Genomic DNA, 21,881 nt, shown 5'->3' with positions numbered 1-21,881 from the left:
GTAAATACATCTGATATGATATCCATTGCATATGCCGACACTATTATGAAGATATGAGGAATTACTGTATTGCGATTTGTCCTAACATTTTTAAGATTATACTTCTTTCCGATATTGGATCCTGGCTGTTAACAGAATTTACTGGACTTTACTTTTTCTTTTAAATTTTTATTCTTTATCTTAACTAAATTTTTAACTAGTCATTAGTTTTAATTGAATAATTTACTTTTTATTGTTTGTAAATAGGATCTATTTTCTTCTATTTATTTTCTTTCAATTAATAAATAAGTACGTACACTTACCTTTGAGTGGAATTCACATTGTTTAAGTAAACGGCAGTGTTTGAATTAGCCTTGTAATGTCTAAAATACTGCAGTTTTAGCAGTTCCTACGAGTTTTTAAGTGTTGTTTTACCTACTTCAAGGCCGTGATTTGCATTTACGTGATCTCCTGGTTTGCTAGAACTATTTAAACGAACAATTAATAGGCTGTTAAGTTCGTTCTTATTTTATTTCGTATTATTTAAATAATATTATAAAACGTTATCAATTTCTTGTCGAAATAAAAAAGATTGTTTTTTAGTTTTCGCCATTAAGAAAATTTTCAATTGTTTTTCTTTATGGCGATTCTCATTTAGGCTCGTATACGTTCATATTTAACTTTCTTTTTCACATTTCTAACTTCTTCAAAAAACTTTAAAGCAACTGATTAAATCTTTTATTAGAAAAGTATTATTCCAATTTTCAAATAACAATGAACCGCGATCGAAATTCGAATCAGATGTAATCAACGCTGGACGGTGGTCGCTTTGTGAAGTTCGATGACCCCAACGCATAAAAAGCGCGTCCAACTAAATTAAATACTCAAATTTAATTTTATAATAGTCCGTTATTTCAATAAAAACGCTGTTTATTATTATAACATCCAATTATAAATCTAGAACAGTTCTTTAAATAAAGACTTGAATACCTTTATTAATATTTGGTTCAGTAAAACACGTAATTTAGAAAGTAGTTTGTAATTTGTATGGACAAATGTTGAAACATTACATTCTTTACCAATAAAAGTTGTGTCAGTGTCATTATAAATAACACAATTAATGGACACAATATAAATGCTAAATGCGAGGACTTTTTAAGTCGACTTGGTTTTTGAAATAAAATATTTGCGTAATAATTGATTGCAATACTTACACTACATCAAAAATGTGATAAGCATTTAACCAAAAATCCAATCTGAATGAGCTACATTTCTGACGTAATATTGCTAAAACTTTTAGTTAAAATAACTTTGACATTTCAGTTTCTCTATCCAACCCGTCTGGCAAAGGGAGTGTGTGTATCCCTCGTTCGTGTCAGCCAAATGACGTGGACTGCTGGACAAAGGCCTCTCCCAAGGACTTCCATGACCGCTGGTACTAAGTCGAACCTTAATTTCGAACTCCTCCTATGTTCTTCTGATTAATTTCGTTGCGGGTCCAATGACAGTTTAACTTTCCCCCGGGACAAACTTGACCTTCATTGGTTGGGTTTTTGTGGCGGTCAAGCTGTAGATCCTGGCTACACAGGAGTTGCAGTGGTGGGAACGAGAGGTGGGAATAGTCCCGTATGACCGCTGGTACTGCGCTGTCCGCATCCAGCGCACCTCTCGTGACCAACATCAGATCGTCGTACCACTTACCTCGTGAGGGTCGTGCTCATGCAATGGAGATCTGATGAAGAATAATGCGTTTTAACTTTAAAATTTTAGAGGAATTGCTAATTTAGCATCTATACCCCAGTTCTTTATTTAATGTGTAGCTAGACAATTTATTGATGATGCGCTTTTTTACGTATGACCGCCAAACCAACTATTTCTTTCACTTCTGCATCCATAATTTCAACTTACGCAACATGCATTTGATTGAATTCACTCAATTTGATTGAATCGCTTATTTGTGCTAACCATTTGCCGTTAGCACATTTGTTGGCTATAAAAACATACATAAACATGAATAAAATTCATCAGTCACGTCGGTGCATGATTATACAAGCATTAGACAGTCAAAGCGTCTAAGAATGTCGTCTAGATAACGGTCGAGACCTTGATCTAATAAGTCACGGAGTCATTATTGCAATAAGTTGTCCACAGTCAATGTGTTAAGACAAACGACATCCATTATTATGTGCTCACCTGTGAACTGACGTATTTTAATCATTAGGGAGGGCTTAATTTAGCAGTGGACGTCATTTGGCTGAAACAAACGCACGAATGAACGAACCTAAATTTTAATAAACATATAATTGTCTGAAAAAATATCAACAATCGAATAGGTAGGGTACATAAATTATATTTCATCAATGTTCTTAGACAGCCATAATCAAGCAAAGTTACGATGAGTTAGCAATTCTTCCAGTGATGAATAAGTACCTACATTACACAACACGAAACTGTTATAATCATACCTTTCCAGTGGCCGATCGCCTAAATATAATTTAACCCTATACTTGGCAAAGACGGTTTTGGTTAATATTTGTGATTTACACTATAAATATTGGATTTAGGACGAATAAAAATCATGTAAAAAATACGAAAAAAAATCTTAGGTATGTAGTTTTGGAAATATAGTATGTATCTTTAAGTGCACATTGCCAGCTTTGTAGTAAATTAAAACATGGTTTATTTGTTAGTAAAAATTAGTTATTTAAATGAAAATGACTACAAAACCTTAAGCTATTCCTTATTTGAGAAATAAAAAATAAGTATCTTTTACAAAAAACTGAAAACAAAGTAAAAAACCCACTTCAAAGTCTGTAACGCCTTGCAAGTATAGCTGCATTTGGATGTATGAGAACCACTCTATCAGCGTCATTGGAGTACCTCCTGAACCTCACACCTCTCTTAACATCCAGTAGAAGCAAATGTAGATAGGACACATAGGAATCCTACAAGACCATTAAAAAAATACGAGGGATATTGACGCCAACTGGTACCGAACTGTGTTCACGTCTTCGATTGAAGATAATTTGATACCCAACTTACAGTGGAAACGCAAGATAGCGGAAATGGATCTCTGGAACTCTCTGGAGAACTATGCAGCAGTCGAACTGGCTGAAATTCTTCAATCACCAGCTTTATAACCAGAAGCATGCAGCAGCCTGAATAGGCTGCTCGCTTTTTGAGGGTGATTTGGGTTATTTGGAGTAGGAAGATAACCACCCAAGAGAATCAGGAGGCTAAGTGCGGCTTCTAATTCATCAGCTGAAGTGTCACCGCCACTGACTTTCGACCTGGTTCCAGATTTTGGAACCAGAACCAGCATTTTGCGCGCCTGATTTTGTTGCTGTAAAACAAAGTTGTCTAAAAACAACATTCTTTATTACATGAATTAAAACCCACATCGGCATATAATTTACAACTTTTAATATTACTAACTAATAACATATTCCCTTTTTTATGCGATAAAATCTATGAAAAAATCATAAACTAAAGTCAACGAGAACCTGGCAATGTGTCTTTAAGGATACATTCAAAATTGAAAGTAAATTATTACGTATCTGACAGTGTGCATTTAGAGATACATTCGGACAATCCGCATCGTACAAGAATAATTATACAAGTTTTGGGATGAAAAAACAGCACTATCATCAAGAAACCTTTATTTACTATCCATATTACTACAGATAATCACCAATATTCTTTAAAAAAAACACCTAAAATAATAAAAATTATTAGCCGGTGCGTAGACGCCTGTCAACGGTCTGACATTTTGAATATTACTGTTAAATCTGTGCAGCCTGTAGCGATTCTATACTGTGTAACACAATCTGTAGTATTTGGGCTAACGTTATATTAAAAAAACATTTAAATATAGTTTTTGGTTTCTCCCCCATATTTTTGTTTTGGTCAACGTATCTTTAAATGCACAATGCCAAGAAAAGGGTTAAATATAAAAAACATAAACCTTTTCTTTTTGTCATTAACGGTTCGTCACCGAAATTACACTAACGGACCGAAGAACAATATGGCAGTTTAAAAAACATCTGCTGGAGTTGAAAAATAAAAAGAAACAATGCCGGTCATCATTCTCTTGGAAAAAGAAAATAAGGCGTCAGATGAGGGCTATGACGCAACAATCGAAATAGAAAAATTTACCTGCAAGCACTAACAATGACTTGCTAGAGAAAGTGTTTGTTGAGATTTCAGTGGACGCACAAATGGGCTGCTATTTGTTGTGAACAAATACGGAGATGTTTATACTGCAAGGAATGCAACAAGAAGAAGAATGCGAAATTTCTCTGGCGTAAAATATTATGATGATGTGCACACTATCCCTAAATATTCAAGGACTCTGCTGGGATTGGTGACATTTAAATTAAACTTCTTCAGTAAGTTTTGTCTTTTAGAAAAATTGTATTTCTACGATAAGAACATAACCAAATACTTCTTACCGTTGTCTTTGTGTCTCGCTCGAATAAAAAGTTCTCCATTAACCATCGCTGTTCGAAGATTTATTGGACAGGGAACAAAGGTCAAGCCTGCTGATAATAAACTTTGAATTATGTTAGTCTCCTACGGCTGAAGACTGAACCCACTTTCACTCCATGAGTTTGGCTTTCAATAACTGTTAACATCATGATGATGCAGTTTCAACGTAACCGGTAGGTATGCTTTGTAATTAAAGGTCTTCATAAATATTTTTTATTTGATTAGTAGACACTATCTATTAGTTTGCAGTAGAATTTGATAGATCAGAATCGATGTTAAACCTTGGTGCGTTAAATAATGATAATAAACTGAAATTATGAAATACCTATTTCATAAGTCAGTCATTAACCAATTATCCAATTATTGTACATTACATAAAGCATGCCCTTAACATTTTTATCGTATTATTCTTAAAATTTTCTCACGAATTTATTTAATTGGTCTTCGAAATACATTATTTTCTTTGCCAGCAATAATCAATAACTTGTTCATTGACACGATCGCTAAATCATTCTTAATCAGTGTTAAGGATGTGGAAAAGGCACGTTTAATCCATTAATAATTCAGCACATGCACCTCGCAGCTCAAAATGTTTCGCAAGACCAATCAATTGGCATTCATAATTATCTATTGCCACAGATGCAGGTTCCCATACCGAAACCTTGAAGCCGTTCTTGATACGTTATGGGCTGGTGTAGAAATCGTCGCGTCTGCGTCTAAATGATCTATTTCATTTGAATACAATGCAGCTAGCAGTCCAAACTCGTCGGCTTCATGTCACAGGTTTCAAAACTGGCCGGTGAGATAATCTGTAACTCATTTAACAGGTTTGCGAGATGTATTTATTGTTTTCAATTTGTTATCTGGGAACTGGTACAGTTATTAATTAAAGCTCCTTTAGATATTGTCTTAAATTGGACTTCTGTTATTATTGACGTAACAAGAACTTTTTAGGAATATTAGTATTTTCGAGTACCTACTATGAAAACAAAATCTGGATTAAGGAGCGAACGCTTTAGATCTATTTAATACGTGGGTTTGTGGGAATTTAACCCATTACTATAGTAGACACACACATGCCTTGAATCAATGTTGGTTAATAATATGGAATCGTGTGTGTATGCAGCTTATTATTATTTCAAAGAAGCGACTGTTCTGTCAACAAAAAATCCTTATACGCATTCTAGGGATACGGAAATGTATGCAAAAGGTGTTTAAGTCCAGGAAATACTGGACGTTGGTTGAAAACAAAACGGACGCGTTTCCTGCGAGTTGCAGCAAGCCCAGCATTCCTAGAACCATCATGGATGAATAATACAAGTGCATTATAAATAAGAATGTAAATATTGCCTGTTTCGATGGAATAGAGAACGTGATTTGTTTTAAGTGGGAACTCTTGTGGCCGTAAATATCGGCGTCTATACAGGGTGCATCGTCATAGAGGATTATTGGCTTAATTCTCTAATGCCCGTTTTAACCATCAATCCCTTATTTTTAAGTGACACATAACAAGGATTTTGCTATAGGTTTGGCCGTTTGGGTACACTTAAAAATTAGGGATTGAATGTAAAAATGGGCATAAGGCCCCTGTAAGTATGGATCAAAGAAAAAGGACTGATTCTACTATGCAAATGCAACAATTTTCCTACTGGAACAATATCCAAATTCTTAAAAACAAATTGACGTCCACGTACTAATTGGTTGATTATTGAAGACAGTTTGTATGAAACCATGAATGTTTTGGAAGATTACAACCTTTTCTTGGGGAAAGTTGTTGCCTTTGAGCCGTAGTATCAATAATTTTTGTTTGATCGAGACTTACAGAGACACCCTGTATAATCGGACGTTTATGATTGTCCAGATGTCGGAACTATCGATTACGTGTGTCCGAGCCAATTGTCGATATCATTATAATAGTCAGCTGTCGTGTCCGCGGCCTATCGATGGTGTTCGACGCACAAATTGAACTATTTGAGAGAAAGTCTGCGTTGGAACGGTTGAAAACCGTAACACGTGGCTGCGTGCACCGTGAACGATTCGCGATGCTGTGAACGTAGATTGATATTAATGAACTACATGGAATGTGAGGTAATTATTTGAAAATATGAATAAAAAGTGAATAAATGAATATGAATAATATTTCTAAAATTTTCGAAACGCGCTAATTGAATTGATGTTTTTTAGATTTTGTCGTTTTTAAGATTCCTTTGACTGATTGAAGTATTTGAAATGCATCTTTATTCCGCTATTATATTCACTTGTTGGGAACTGCTGTGTGCGCAACTAATGATGTGAATTCTTCTAATATTGGAACATAATGATCCTGTTAGTTTAGGAAAGTATGTAGAGTTGTTAAATGTAGTCCATATTTAGCATAAGCTAAATGAATGTAAAAAAAGATGATGAACAAAAATTTTCATAGTTAACTCTTCGTGATAAAGGCATGTTAAATATGTACGAGTACTTATGTTAGTAATATAATTTCAAATACACATGAAATGTAAAATAGTTACTAATAATACATATAACAATAACCATAAGCAATTTACGTATAGGTAACACGTAAAAGCACACACTAGCCATAAAATGCTTCAAATAGTGACTAGTGCAATTAACACTACTAAATTAAACTTAAGAGCCATTTTACATTTTCGTGCGAATTTCTAAGATTTTGGAAGCATGAATTACTATCTTAAGCAACACCCAGAGATTATTTAATAACTGCGAAAGATAGGTCAATCCTTATTGTTGACCATTAATGAAACGGATTTACTAAAACTCTTTTGCTTAATTCACAGTGCCCCATCTCCCACAACCATTTTACGAAAAAATTGCCGCAGACTCATTTTCAAAGTCCTGTATCTATTATTTATGCTCATATAATCAGCTTAAAAATATTTAATAATCATCGGACATATATTCTTGTAGTCCATTAATGAAATAGATTCTTGAATTTCATTACCATTATTGAGTAAAATCTAAAAATAATTTGGCAAATTTGAAGATTAACGTCACATTTTGATCGTGGTTTTTGGTTTAAAAACACAGCAATAACTGCAATAAAATTATCCCAAAATAAAGAATATTCATTGTAGAATTAATTTCTACAGTTATTGTTTAAATATTAGTAACCACTTTGTCAAAATATTGATGTGAATATCAGTATAAATTACAATGCGCAAGCCGACATCGATTAGTAAGGCACCTACCTACCAGGCGCCTAACCCTAGTCCCTCTGCCCCTAAGGCACCGGCCCACAAAGTCCCGGCCCCTCAGGCCAAGCCCCAGCCTACACATTCACCTGCGGCTGACATTAAATTGGTCAGAGACTTCTTTGGCCAAATTAATGTCGGTGAGATGTTTGTGATCGCCGCAAAACTGCGCGCGACTAATGGCGAAGGCAACATCATGGATAGGTTATCTATCCTCGCCGAACACGTAGACTTTTGCTACGCTATCTCCTCTTTCCACGCTCCGTAATGGCTAATCCCACCGCTAGGATCAAACCCCGGTCAATCACCTTAGCTTTTTTCAACGCTAACGGTCTTAGACAGCAGAAGGACGAGGTTACTCAGTTCCTTACCGACCACCAGGTCGACATCTTTCTGGTTCAAGAGACCCTCCTAACACCCTCTATTCGCAATCCTAGGATAGCGAACTACAATATCATTAGACACGATAGGCCCACACGTGGCGGCGGCACGCTTATTTACTATAAGCGTTCTCTGCACTGTGCTTTAGTCGATCCCCCTTCTCTCTCTAACCTAGAAGTCTCCCTTTGTCGGCTAGCCATGACTGGACACGAGCCCATCCTCATCGGCTCGGTTTACCTCTCCCCGAACAAGACTCCCTTAAGGAGCGACTTTGAGGCCCTGTTTGCTATGAATAGTGCAGTCATTCTTGGCGGCGACTTTAATAGCAAACACACTCATTGGGGTTGCGTAACATCCACTGCCAACGGCATGATGCTAAGCGAACTCTCTGAGGAACTCATTTTTGATATCTTAGTCCCTATGACGCCCACTCACTATCCTTACAATGTCGAGCATCGGCCCGACATTCTTGACATGGCAATTCTAAAGAATATAGGCCTCCGCCTACACTCTATAGAAACCATGCACGCGCTCACTTCTGACCATCGCCCGGTCGTACTCCAACTAGGCTCTCCTGAGTCTACACCCACTATGAAGACAGTTGTGGACTGGGACAAACTCAAGGTAAAACTTGGGAACAGTCAGAGCCCACAACTGTCCTCAATCCCCGACGTTATAGTTTCGCCTCACGAAACTATTAACGCGATCGATGCGCTCACTAGTCACATCTCGGTCGCCATTGGCGACTCGTCTAGGCAAGTGCCTGCGATGGCTAACCACCGTCTCAGGTTGCCGGACGACGCGCGAGAGCTATTGAGGGCAAAGAACGCAGCCACTCGCGATTACGACGCTTATCCAACCGAGGAAAACAGAGCCCGCCTACGTTCCTTACAGCGCGCTGTCAAGGCTCGTATCGCGGAACTCCGTAACAATCAGTGGGATGATCTACTTAAAGAAATCTCGCCATCTCACCAAGCCTATTGGAAGTTGACGAGAGCCTTTAAGTCCGACACCGTAGCGTCCACGCCACCGCTTTTACGTCCCGATCAAACGCTTGCGTTTGACGACGACGCCAAAGCCGAATGTCTAGCCGACAGTCTAGAAGCACAGTGCTCCCCCAGTACCCTCCCAGTAGACTCTGCCCACCTCCGCATGGTGGACAGCGAAGTCGAACGTAGAGCCGCCCTCCCTCCGACCACAACCCTAGACCCGACCAACGTCGACGAGGTGCGAACGATAATCAAAGGTTTCCGTCCCAACAAAGCCCCCGGCCCGGACCGTATCTCTAATAGAGTCTTACGCGCCCTGCCCGCCCCCCTAGTATACCTCTTAGTTGCTATTTTCAACGCGGCCATGTCTCACTGCATCTTTCCCGACGCGTGGAAAGAGGCAGAAGTCATTGGCATCCCGAAGCCCGGTAAGAAACTGGCTGACCCCACAAGCTACAGACCCATCAGTCTCTTAAAGACCATGGGTAAGTTATACGAACGTATAATTGTTTCTCGATTAAGAGATTATGTTTTTTCTAATAATCTCTTAATAAACGAACAGTTTGGCTTCCGCGCCTCACATTCCTGCGTACAACAGGTGCACCGCTTAACGGAGCACATACTTAGCGGCCTCACTGCTAAGCCACCCGTAGGGACAGGAGTGCTATTCTTCGACGTAGCGAAGGCATTCGATAAAGTCTGGCACAATGGCTTGATTTACAAGCTTTACGAACTCGGTGTGCCGGACAGTCTCGTGCACATATTACGTGACTTTTTATCGAATCGCACCTTTCGTTACCGAGTAGATGGCTCCCTCTCCTCCCCCCGCCCCATAAGAGCCGGAGTCCCCCAGGGCTCCGTGCTCTCGCCCATCCTCTTTTCATTGTACGTCAATGACATCCCCAAATATCCGCATACGGATTTAGCCCTCTTTGCGGACGACACCGCACTCTACAAGTCCGGACGTAATCGGAATTACATCATCTTGGCGCTCCAACGCGCAGTCACACAATTAGGCGAATGGTTCAGGAAGTGGCGTATCGAGGTAAATCCTGAAAAAAGTGCAGCAGTGTACTTTTCTAGGGCTTTGTCTGCGAAACGTCCTCCGGTTCGCACTCGTCCTAATGTCCCCACCCATCTCACCTTATTTGACCAAACTATTCCTTGGAAAAGTGAGGCCAAATACTTAGGTGTCACCCTCGACCAGAGATTAACGTTCGCTCCGCACCTCAGACGCGTCTTGAGCCGTGCAAACCACTACATCCACCGACTCTACCACCTAGTTGGAAGGAAAAGTAAATTGTCACTTAGAAATAAGTTGACAATTTACAAAACCTGCATCCGTCCAGTGTTGACTTACGCCAGTCCGGTGTTTGCTCACACTTCCTGCACAGACCTTAAGAAATTCCAGACCCTCCAAAACAAATTCTTACGCCGAGCCGCGGATGCCCCGTGGTTCGTACGTAATACGAATCTCCATAGAGATTTCGAGATCCCATCGATTGATCACTTTATGAAAGAAGCCTCTCGCCGCTACTTTGATAAAGCGATCAACCACAAGAACCCTCTTATCGTTAGCGCCGCCACGTATACACCCCAGAAAGATGTCGCTGCCCAATACCGACGACCTAGGCATGTCCTAGACGACCCGGACGATCCTATTACCGAATTTCTGAACACAGACATCACTGCCTTAAGCACGCCAACTACTCCACAACACAGTAGCTCGTTACACCGTACTCGCCGGCGAGTACGAGGCCCTGCCTTCCATTTCGGACGGTACAGACATGTACCGGGCCGGTTCTCCCCAATCCGTCCCCCGGACACGGCCTGAGCCGAGGTCCGAGCCTACCGTGGCGCCCTCAGGCCGCGTCCGTAGTCCCCCTCGATCGGGCCCACTAGAGTGAGCCCGCCGTAGGCTGGACTTTGGTCCAACACCGCGGTGGGCAACCCTCTAGTTGGGTTCGCCACTGATCGGGCGCCTTATGCGCTCGATACGGCCCGATCGCGAACGTCGGTCTGCGACCGACGCGGACGAGCCTGGGCTTCGCTTCGCGAAGCCCACACTCGGCCTCGTCGGCACGCGCACCGACGATCGCCAAACGGCTAGAGTACCTTCTGTACTCGCCACTCTGCCCGGTGAAGCTGGAAAAGCTCCTCAAGCTACCAGCGCGCGTACCTTCAAAAAAAAAAAAAAAAAAAAAAAAAGACATCGATTAGTATGGCGCGAGCGCCCGTCAAGGCAGGACCTGTGTCATTTTTCCCGCCGTGACGTTTACGTGCGTTCGTGTCGTAAAGCGGTGATTTGTACGGCGACCAAATACATTTGATACTATGCCGAGAGGCTGTTTCGAGTCGGCCGGCCGAGCAGAAATTGAAATGATGAATTTTAATTTCTTTGACGGATCTGGGTGTAACTATGTATAATATGTAGGTACCATGTATTTAATTTAATAAATAAATTATAAAAAAGTATATCCATTATGATAGCACCCTTAACACAAGCATATTGGTTGCCTACTTTTGGACTAGGTGGCGCTGTGAAATTGTCCAAAGATTTGTTGATTTTTTGTTTCGTGAAGAAGAAAAAGAAGCGTTTTGTTTTGTTGTTAAATGTATACTAATAAAAGAGGAAAGATTTAATTGTTTGTTTGTTTGTTTGGAGGCAATAGGCTCCGAAAAAAATGTCTTTCACGATTTAGAATCCTAATTTTTTTCTATGTAGGCTATAAAATATTTTCAAAAACTTTAGTCCAAAATCTTTGATAAAATTCGACGTTTAATAAATAAATTAGATAACATATTAATACTTTTTTTTCCAGTACGATTTTAGTACTTGTTTTTCAGAAATTCTACGATTTAACTAAACTTCTAAAGTGTTTATATTTTATGCATAATTTATTAACTTCTAAAATATACATATATCCTATTGATAGATGACGTGCTTCGTATTTTATTAAAATTATTACCTGACTAGGTTAAAAAGGTGTGGAATGTTATTTTGGAGATAACTTGGTTCCATAGAAATATAGAGAGATGCTAAGTAATGCGCTGAGTTCGAAACTCAGTGTCGTATTAGAAATTCACACACACAAAGAAATCAAATTATGTGCTCATTATCCATTGCGGTATCAGTATTCAACGTTCGAATAATCTTTAGTACTATGCAAGCAATATAAACTGTTTACATAATGACGTCGCTACTGTCATCATTGCTTTCACAAGCAATATGTTCCAATTTGTCCCTTGTCACATTTCCCTTTAGTTTCTGTGATCTGTGCTTGTTTCTAAGTTGATATCAATGAAATATTCCTTAGTACTTTTGATTTAAATTATTTTTTTTTATTTTGACACGTGTTTGAAAAATCAAGGTCAGATTACAATAAAATAACAAGTGAAAACGTAACATTGCATTGCAACTCGCAATTTCGCAATATTGATGAGGAGATTCCATTGGAAAGTCTGTATTCATTCCTAGGATTCCCCTAACACCATCAAATTCAAGAGAATTCAAGAGAGTGCAGTTTCCCATCTCATGCTTAGGGACCACGGTTTAAAATAGTGTGGTTGCATAGAGCCTGCAACGGGCAACCGCGTGCGCAGCTGCTCATACTAATTTTCGATACAAAAGCAAGTGTTGGCGCCCTCACGAGTTTTAGCGGAGTTCCATATGGTAGCGGGAGTAGACTTAATGGAAATCTATGCTTCTCCGACGACCAGTTGTATGTGGAATACTCCAGAGTATGCGCACACAATAGCCTGGTGATTTTAGCACCTGAAGGAAAAACAAAAAAACATTGTTTACAAAGAAATCTGCGGCAGGTGTAGTGTTTTAATTTTGTTTTAGAAAGATCTCATAATTTTGTAAGTATTCAAATATTTAAACATAATGATGTGTAGATTTTATATCAAAAAATATAATCATTTAACAAAATTAATTTTCTTAGAATATTTTAATTCTATTAGAACCATTTTCCACTTCATCGCAGAAGAAGTCGCGGGCAAAAAGCTAGTATGAAATATTATGTAGTATTGCCCGCGGCTTCACCCACTTGAAATTTAGTTTGTCACAGATCGTCATAAATTATAGCCTATACATTGTTATTCTGGTCGACGCCAGGGATGGATGAGCGTCGCTGTCGCTGGCGACAGGGTCTTCTGGTTCAGGGTTCAAGGCGTAGGTCTCAGGCAAAATGAAATCCACTCGTAGAATTTAATAAACTCAGTGTATTCACGAAAATAATTACACACAGCACTAGAGTCGTATCGGAACTGAGTGAACCAAAGGTCTTGCGATAGGAACGTCCGACCCGAGTGATAGTTGAACACAGACTGCCTAGTACTGCTGTACTGTACTGTAAAGTTTCATCAAAATTTGTTCAGTAGTTTTTATTTATTTATTTATTTATTTTATATTTAGTTTTTGCGTGAAAGTGTAACAAACATCCAGACATCCACACAAACTTTCGTATTTATAATATTAGTAAGACTAGTAAAAAGTAAGATAGTAAGATGAATTATTTTAGTTATTTGTTTACTTATAATAATATTTATTTATTTATTTCTTAGCTCTGTCTGATAATGGATCTGGAGGAGATGCAATGGCCACCTCCGTAATAAAACAATAGAACCCTATGGAGTTTGGGCTTGTGTGATTCGCCTTGACGAATATTTCGTATCCAGGGTCCGATGATGGAGCTGTAAGGGGGCAGATTTTTTTTTTCACTATGTGACTGTCTTTATTTTGTACTTAATATATTTTACATATTATACCTATTCGTGTTTCATTATTCGTATCCAGGGTCCGATGATGGAGCTGTAAGGGGGCAGATTTATTTTTCACTATGTGACTGTCTTTATTTTGTACTTAATACTAGCTGACCCGGCGAACTTTGTTCCGCCTTAATGGCAATAAATAAGCAGACTTTTTTTTTATTTCGAACGGTATAAAAAGTATCCTATGTCCTTCTCCTGGCTCTAAACTACCTCCCTGACAATTTTCAGCTAAATCGGTTCAGCCGTTCTTGAGTTATAAGTGGAGTAACTAACACGACTTTCTTTTATATATATAGATATATTTTACATATTATACCTATTCGTGTTTCATTATGAATCGAAATATAAAAGACTTAATAAACTCTATTAAAAATTTAAATTAATTAATCAAGTTTGAATACCTCATTCTACCTTAAAATTAATAACTTAAATCAAGTCTTAATACGGTCACGGCTCAAGATTTTTTTGTCCATTTCAGCGTTCTTTTTACTCTTTTGACGTTGCGTTGACAGCTTTTACCTAAATTCGCGCGGAATATTTTTGTGAAATGGCTCTTAAACTACTTTTTAACTGTAGTATCAAAACTTAGCTAACTATTGAGATCACTGCATGAGGAAGTACGAGGCTGTCGACCCCAATGCGGCAGACACAAAAAGTCAAACAAAAAAATCCAACATGTCACTGAATGAACTAATGCAATTACAGGTGTGTCTTATTAAGCCTCTTATAAAGTTAGTTCAATAATATTTTCTCAATATCTACTTGAAAATAGCTTATGTAAGTATGTCGCTTGTTCCAACGAGTCACACCCAAACAAGTAACACTGTACTCGTTGAAAAAAATACTGAAAAAAAGTCCCATCCAGTCAGTCAGAGTAACGTTACTCGTTTGGGTGAGACTCGTTGGGAACAAACGAAGTATTTTTTTTCTTGGCTGTGTCCTGTATCTCACCTGATGGTGAGTGACGATCAGGCCGAAGGTGGAAGCGAGCTTCACCCGGAATCCTCAACCACGGAGGAATCTTACCTGTTATATTAGATTCAAGGAGAACACACCCTCTTTCGGATGATTCAAAACGGCATGCTCTTACGAGTAGGTATAAATCTATACCTAGACATAGTAAAGTCAGTATAAATCTATAAATCCATTCGGATGCAATGTAGTATCTTAACCATGCGGTTGTCTGACAATAGATTAAAGGTTTTTAACTATTAAGATTTTGTCTTTCATGACTATACCTGGTGGAACCTGGTGAAGGTTGCGTAGAGCGCGAATGGATGCGTGCAGTCCTGGACCTGTCGTTATGGAAGTCTTCCTTCAGCAAATACTCTTTTGTCAGGAAGCTGCATAGCTATGTGAATAAATTCATTTTTGATCAAACAGTTTACTTATATGGCTGTTCAAAATTATACTGGGCCATAAATTATACCTTTCATCATCTACATGTAATACATAGTAATGATATTAAGCAATCATACATCTATAAACCTTACAAAGAAACTACGATTAGAAATAAAGATAAGCTTTAAGCCCGATGCAATCAACGCTACCACTCCAATTAACGACTTTGTTAATGATCAGCGCTACTTAGCGGCAATTAATATGAACTAACCGCCGATCATTTCATGCTGTTTATGTCTTTAATTAAAATGTTTGTCTTTAAATAGACATGGTTCGGATAGATCGTAACATGGAGTTAAACTTGCCGGTGTTGAAGTTGAGATGTAATATTCAAATTTTAACACAATTAAAATAAACAAACAAATAAAATAACTAGACTTTCAGGCTTTCTAGGCTCGTGTTGGACTAGAAAGTCAAAGCGAATTCGCAAAGTAAGACATGAAATGCATCAAAAATTGATGTCAAATTAGAAAAAAACCCAATCTCCGAATTGAGTTTGTGTACGCGTGACCCTAAATTGTCGGTTCAGTTCAATTTCAATGTCAACTGAGGTTAACGCCTCAACTATGCCCATCTGTTCCGCGCCGCTAGCGTTTCAATATTAGATCACGGCATCTCTGTGAAACACATGAGCCATATCCATAAATATAGCAAAACCCGTCATTTTATGTTTAACAAAATACAAATTTGTATTCAGAGAAAGTCCGCATTTTACCAGAATCAGTGTCACGAACATCTTTATCTTCACCATTGAAGAAAAGCCATCCTATAATCATTGTTATTTTGAGAAATTTCTTCTATGATTCATTAGTCAGTACCACTTGACCCTCCCAAGAGCAGGTTGTGGAGAAATCGAGGAAAATTTGTAGACTCAGCCATAAGGCAACATGTAAACGGTTCCAAAGTTTGTTCAAAGCCTAATGATGTTAAGTACATTACCTAACGTTTCTATTAAGTGGTTACCCAATAGTGGACTACAAGAAAAGCTTCTATACTTTCTAAAGAATCCACCGGAACCGAAGGCGGATGGCAGATGCGGGTCTGTGACCAACGTTAATGCGTGATTCCGTTACTAGGCGCGTGCGCATGGCCCTTACTTCTTGTCTCCCGTGTGTCGTGTAACAGTTTTCTCGTTCTCGGTAACCGTTTCAAATTAGGAACGAGATATTGAAGGCTTTTTAGGATTAATTTGAGCCGTATCATCATGAGAAATTGTTTCCTTGTTCAAAAGTATCGCTCTTCTTCACAAACTTTTGGCATAGCAATTATTTTGATTAATTTATAACAAATCTCCATTTAAGGAGCTTTGTCAAAGTGACCATTTAAACGAATTTGTTAGCAATAGTAGCACAATAATAATTTGTTGTCATAACGCAATTATAACATTACTCAATAAATAAAAGTTGGACAAACAGCATTAAAATATTACTCTACAAAAATATAGTTGGTAGAAAGTTAAAAATCAGTAATCTTTATTTCCGTAGTCTACACATAGCACGCGCTCAGTCACGCTTGTCTAGAAATGTATTGTGTATGAATATATTAGCTGAATATTTCTTTTAAAATTTTAAACGTTCGTTTAAACGTTATACAGTAAATTAACGGATTAATTAGTTTTAAAAAATCTGGACAAATGATTGTGCGTGTTTTTCGTTAATAAGATAATTCGTGGCTTATATCAACGATAAATATTAGTTTTGTCGTGTAAGCAGGTACACCTATTTATTTATTATCTATAAAAAAAACCAACATTTTCATTTACATTTGAATATTTATGCGGCTAAAAACTGGTTCCCTAAACTGTAAATTTTTTATTAAGTGTACATAATTAATGCAGAATATTGTTATGTTTTATCTAGTTCGTTTATTGATTTATAGGCTTACTTGGCCACTAAAATGTAAAGGTACAATTTAGTAATTACAACAAAATAATATTCAGCTTGTACGTACACAAGACCGTTCCAGGCGATGAATTAGTTTTACTCATCATTTTAGCCATAGGACGTCCACTGCTGAACATAGGCCTCTCCCAATGTTTTCCATGTTGATCGATTGGTAGCGGCCTGCCTGCGTCCAGCGCTTCCCTGCTACCTTTATGATGTTATCGGTCCACCTAGTTTTACTCAAATGTTTATTAATAATATAATCTGTTTCATCATCTGGTCATTTAGTCTCCAAGGAACGGACGGCCAAGAGGCAAATTGTATTTGGCCTATACCCCCCCCCCCCCCCCCGCTGGCTAGACTGGTTGGGGAGGTCTGATTTTGGCATATTTCTCCCTTATTCGCCTCTTACACAAAATAGAGACAACCCCATCCTGTATTGTACTCCATTTTGCATTCGCACACAGACGCATCTAAAGCTGTCGCCATTCCCGCTGGCACTGGTTTAGACTGGTCTGAGATTATTGGCGATGTCTCCGTGAGCGTTGTCTATGTGTGCGTTGCCCGAGCGCATTTTGTATATAGATTGTCTTCTGCTCCTATCTTTTTTCATATTTTGTGCCTCTTATGACATCCATTCGTGGGAAGAGTGGGGGTGGTCTTATTCCACACTGGTGGAACCACGCGGCTCAAAAAATTAGGTTCGAGATTGTTATGACTTCGAATCGATATTGTAGCGAGATGTTGGATGCTGGTAGTGTCACGCGACACATTCTTTTTGTGTAATATGCTTTTAGCACATGTGCTGGGTATAAACTGGATCCATTGAGGTCGACAACATCACATTTTTTGTAGATAAACTTTGTCTCTACTATTTATTTATGTTTGAGGTCATCGTCGCTTTTCGAATGACTTATCAATTTTGATTTGTTCATTTTTAGAGGGAACTCAAACCTTAACTTCGAAGTCCTCCTATGTTCTTCTGATTAATTTCGTTGCGGGTCCAATGGCAGTTTAACTTTCCCCGGGACAAACTAGACCTTCACTGGTTGGGTTTTTATTGGCGGCCAAGCTGTAGATCCTGGCTACACAGGCAGGAGTTGCAGCGGTGGGAACGAGAGGTGGGAATAGTCCCGTATCGAAACTGCAATGTAAATGAATAGAAGATTCGATAGTGTTTGTTGCGGTTGAATTGGCCGTTGTACGTCGATATCAGACTATTATTGTTGTAAAATCGCATCTATCACAACTACATAAGATGCTACAGTTATCTCGATGTGCTCTCGTCTGTGCCTTCAAAAGATGTGACCATAGAGATATAGAGAGATGCCAATTAATGCGTTGAGTTCGAAACTCAGTGTCCCATTAGAAATTCACACACACAAAGTAATCCAAATATGTGGTCGTTATCCACTGCGGTATCAGTACTCAACGTTCGAATAATCTTTAGTGCTACGCCAGCAATGTAAACATTATGACGTCGCTGCTGTCATAATTGCTATCAAAAGCAATATGTTCTGTTTTTGGGCATATTGCTGCGACACCGGCCCCGCCCCCTTGTCACATCTTCCTTTAGTTTCTGTGATCTGTGGATGTGACGCTACCTGAACTGGAGCGATTCACCAGTATATCAAATTGTCGTTGCGCTGCAAAAGAAAAGTCTGCAAATTGTAGTAGCACACTTATACTTTTTTTTATTCACGGCAAAAAACATGCATAGCGGTATGCTGTCTTACTGGGGAAATGGAGCAATGAACACAATGATGCGTCAGCCATACAAGTTTTTGTGTGGCTCTATAGCGGTTGTTAATCTGGGTGGTTGATGGGAAAACAGTGGTATTGTTGTCATAATTATTGTCTCGGAAAATTGGGGGAGCTTGGTTAACCTTGACTCTGTAAGTGGGCTTTACTTCTCAAGACTGAATGACTGGTTCGCTTTATGATGTATTGATAAAAATTCTCGGCGAATATCAACAGTTTTATAATCGTTTAGTCAAGCTAATAGCTAGACTCTAGCTGGTCTGATGGAATCGATTATATCGGTATTTATACCATAAAGGTACAAGACTTTAGGTAAAAGACTTTAGTATGTATTGTTAAAAGGAGTTTAGTTCATTTTCTTCTTCTTCGCGTTATTAACTTAGTAGCGCTAAAAAAATAACTATTTAGAATTTAGATCACTTTTTCTCCTGTACATAAACCGTGTTGAATAACATCTGCGGTTAAGGTTATACACATATCTCACACCCTCGTTTACTGCTCTATAAAGTAAGAGGTACACTTATTGGCTTGTGCATGATCTATTCTTTGTTTGCATGTGCGCCATATATTATGTATGTCCAGAACTACGAGTATTTATCTTCGATTTTTATGTAATTTGGCATATTTACAGTTTTTTCTATTGGCATTGCAAGAAAACATGTGCCTCTGGGAATACATGGGTTAAAAGTTTTAATGTCTATTTTGTGGCATAGACAACTAATAAAGCAACGTTAATGCTCGACCATCGACAGAAGCATTAATCATAGCAATTTATTGGATAATCAATTTTCTTACCTAACAAGATCATCAAACTAATTTAAAAGTTCGAAACCGATATTAGTATTCGCATATTACCACTCCACGCCCTCCAGTTGTTTTGCGTAACCAAACGGTTGAAGTAAAGCGATGGTAACTAACGGTAACAACTCATTCTTATTCATTTAGTTACGAGATCATTTGATGAACGAAATGTATTACGTTTTGTGATTCACTAGCAGGTGTCTATGCTGTAGTAAACGCCACTTTAGTGTCATTAATAACTCACTTTTCTTTTGATAGTTTTTAGTCAGACCCACCTTTTTAAGAGCCGTAAACTTCTCCTCAACACGTCTAGCCAGCGTGAGGTTTGCAGGCCGAATCCTCCATTTAAGTCTGGTAAATTAGAGGGTCCTTATAAAAAGGAAAGAACTAAAGGAGAAAAAAGAGCAAGAAGAAAGGCAAGGGAAGATAGCGTTTATAAGATACGACAAACTTGTAGTCAAGGATAGGGATGTAGATGAAACTAAAACAAAAAGATCACCATCTAAGTCACCAAAAGAAAATCAGAAAGACACAAAAAATATAACAGCTGCCCCTCCAAAAAAACTTAACAAGAGATTCGATACATTTCGAGCTAGACCGAACTCCACTTCAAACGAAACCAGGAACTAATACAACCAATGCAACTCATCACACCGGAAACGAAAATCTAACTACAGTAAACGACAACAACATCTTACACAACAAAAACTCTCTCCCAATACGGCTGGTCACCGTGGGGGAAGTAGACCACCACCCTCCATCAAAATGATGGAGGAGGCTTTTACCCAAGTGGGTCAAGAGAAATACTTAATTAATTTTAAATATAACTGTAATAACTGTGGATTTTTAAAGCTATAATAATAATAAAAAAAAAATTAGAGGGTCGTGCTCTTGTAGTGGAGACTATATGACCTGATGATGATGAGCAGCCGTAACTTACTTGGCTCCAAAATTTGAAAAAAATATGTGAGTTTTGCAAGAATGTTTTTTTATGTGAGTCAAATGCTTGGGTAAATTGTAATATTAATAAATAACTTACATCTATTATGTTTTGATATTTTTATGAAAACAATAAAATTGAGCAAATAATATTAGTATCGCAGACTAAAACTTTGGTAGCTCACCGAAAAAAGTGTTTGTTCAACAAAAGAAAAGTTAGAGATAAATACGACAGTAAGGCTGAGTTGCACCACCTAACTTTGACCGTAACTATGACTATAACAGGTGTTTTTTGTATGGAATTTGAAAGATTTTTGACGTTTGTCACAGTTAAAGTAAGATGGTGCAACCCAGCCTAAATCTTTTCAAATTATTTTCATAATTTTAAAAGGCCAAGCAATTATTTACAAGTGTTTTTGAAAATACGAGCTTTACTGACCACTTACAATGTTGACATCGACCTAGTTACATGTTTCGGTAATGTTTCAAAATTGTATTGGTTCGGCACAACGCTTGTCACAATTAGTTACACATGGCGACAAGGTTTGGCAACTGATTTTTGTAAAGAAGAATGTAAAGAAGAACATATTATAGAATCGCAACGAAACTGTAATTATTTCTTTGTATGAACGCTGACGTTCATCATACAGACAAAGCAGACTCTACCTACGTAAAACTTTGAAGGGATTAAGTAAATATTGACATATCGTCAGTTGCAGGTTCACTTGGGGTAACTGACAAAATACAGTTTTTCAGTAGAGCCGTTTAAAGTTTTTTTTCGTCTTAAATCGGACATAACTTTTTTCCTATTTAACCTTTTTTGGATCTGTTTTTACAGAAATGCTTAGAATTCTACGCGGTTTTAGATTAAATAAAAATAATTATCTAATATGTCTTAGTTAAGGAAATAAATTGCAGTTACGCCAATGTATTTTTGTACTTTTGACAGTTACACTAATTTTACACCATACTTTTGGAAAAAACATAGGTCAAATTGGTGTAAGTACTGCCCAAATTAAAATAATTTGATGTATTTGCTGGGTTTTGTTTACTTAGTTGCTGTATAATTTATGTAAAAGTATTAAAAAATAAGAGAATTCATGAAAAAAATTACATTTTGTCGTTTTCTTTATTTTTTTTTTAAATTTTATTAGAAGTAACTTTTATTTTATTCATTAAAAAATGTTAAAAAAGCCACGAAAATCAAGAAAATATGTGTATTTTATTTTTTTAAGACAGAAATATTGAAATAACTAAAGTATTACTGTGAA

At 37.9% G+C, this 21,881-nt stretch overlaps 1 protein-coding gene and 1 long non-coding RNA gene across 7 annotated transcripts in view; both read left to right on the top strand.

Annotated features, from left to right (window-relative positions):
• The window catches only part of LOC135076336 (cingulin), a 183,671-nt gene that overhangs the window by 37,195 nt on the left and 124,595 nt on the right, over positions 1–21,881 (top strand). The gene's annotated exons all lie outside the window — the stretch shown is intronic.
• On the top strand, positions 11,287–13,823 carry LOC135075909 (uncharacterized). Its single transcript, XR_010258152.1, has 2 exons — positions 11,287–11,479; positions 13,619–13,823. It is a non-coding gene; the product is annotated as an uncharacterized LOC135075909 (long non-coding RNA).

This window comes from Ostrinia nubilalis, chromosome 11, assembly GCF_963855985.1.
Source record: "Ostrinia nubilalis chromosome 11, ilOstNubi1.1, whole genome shotgun sequence".
Lineage (NCBI taxonomy): Eukaryota > Metazoa > Arthropoda > Insecta > Lepidoptera > Crambidae > Ostrinia > Ostrinia nubilalis.
This window is presented reverse-complemented; position numbering and strand designations above follow the sequence as displayed.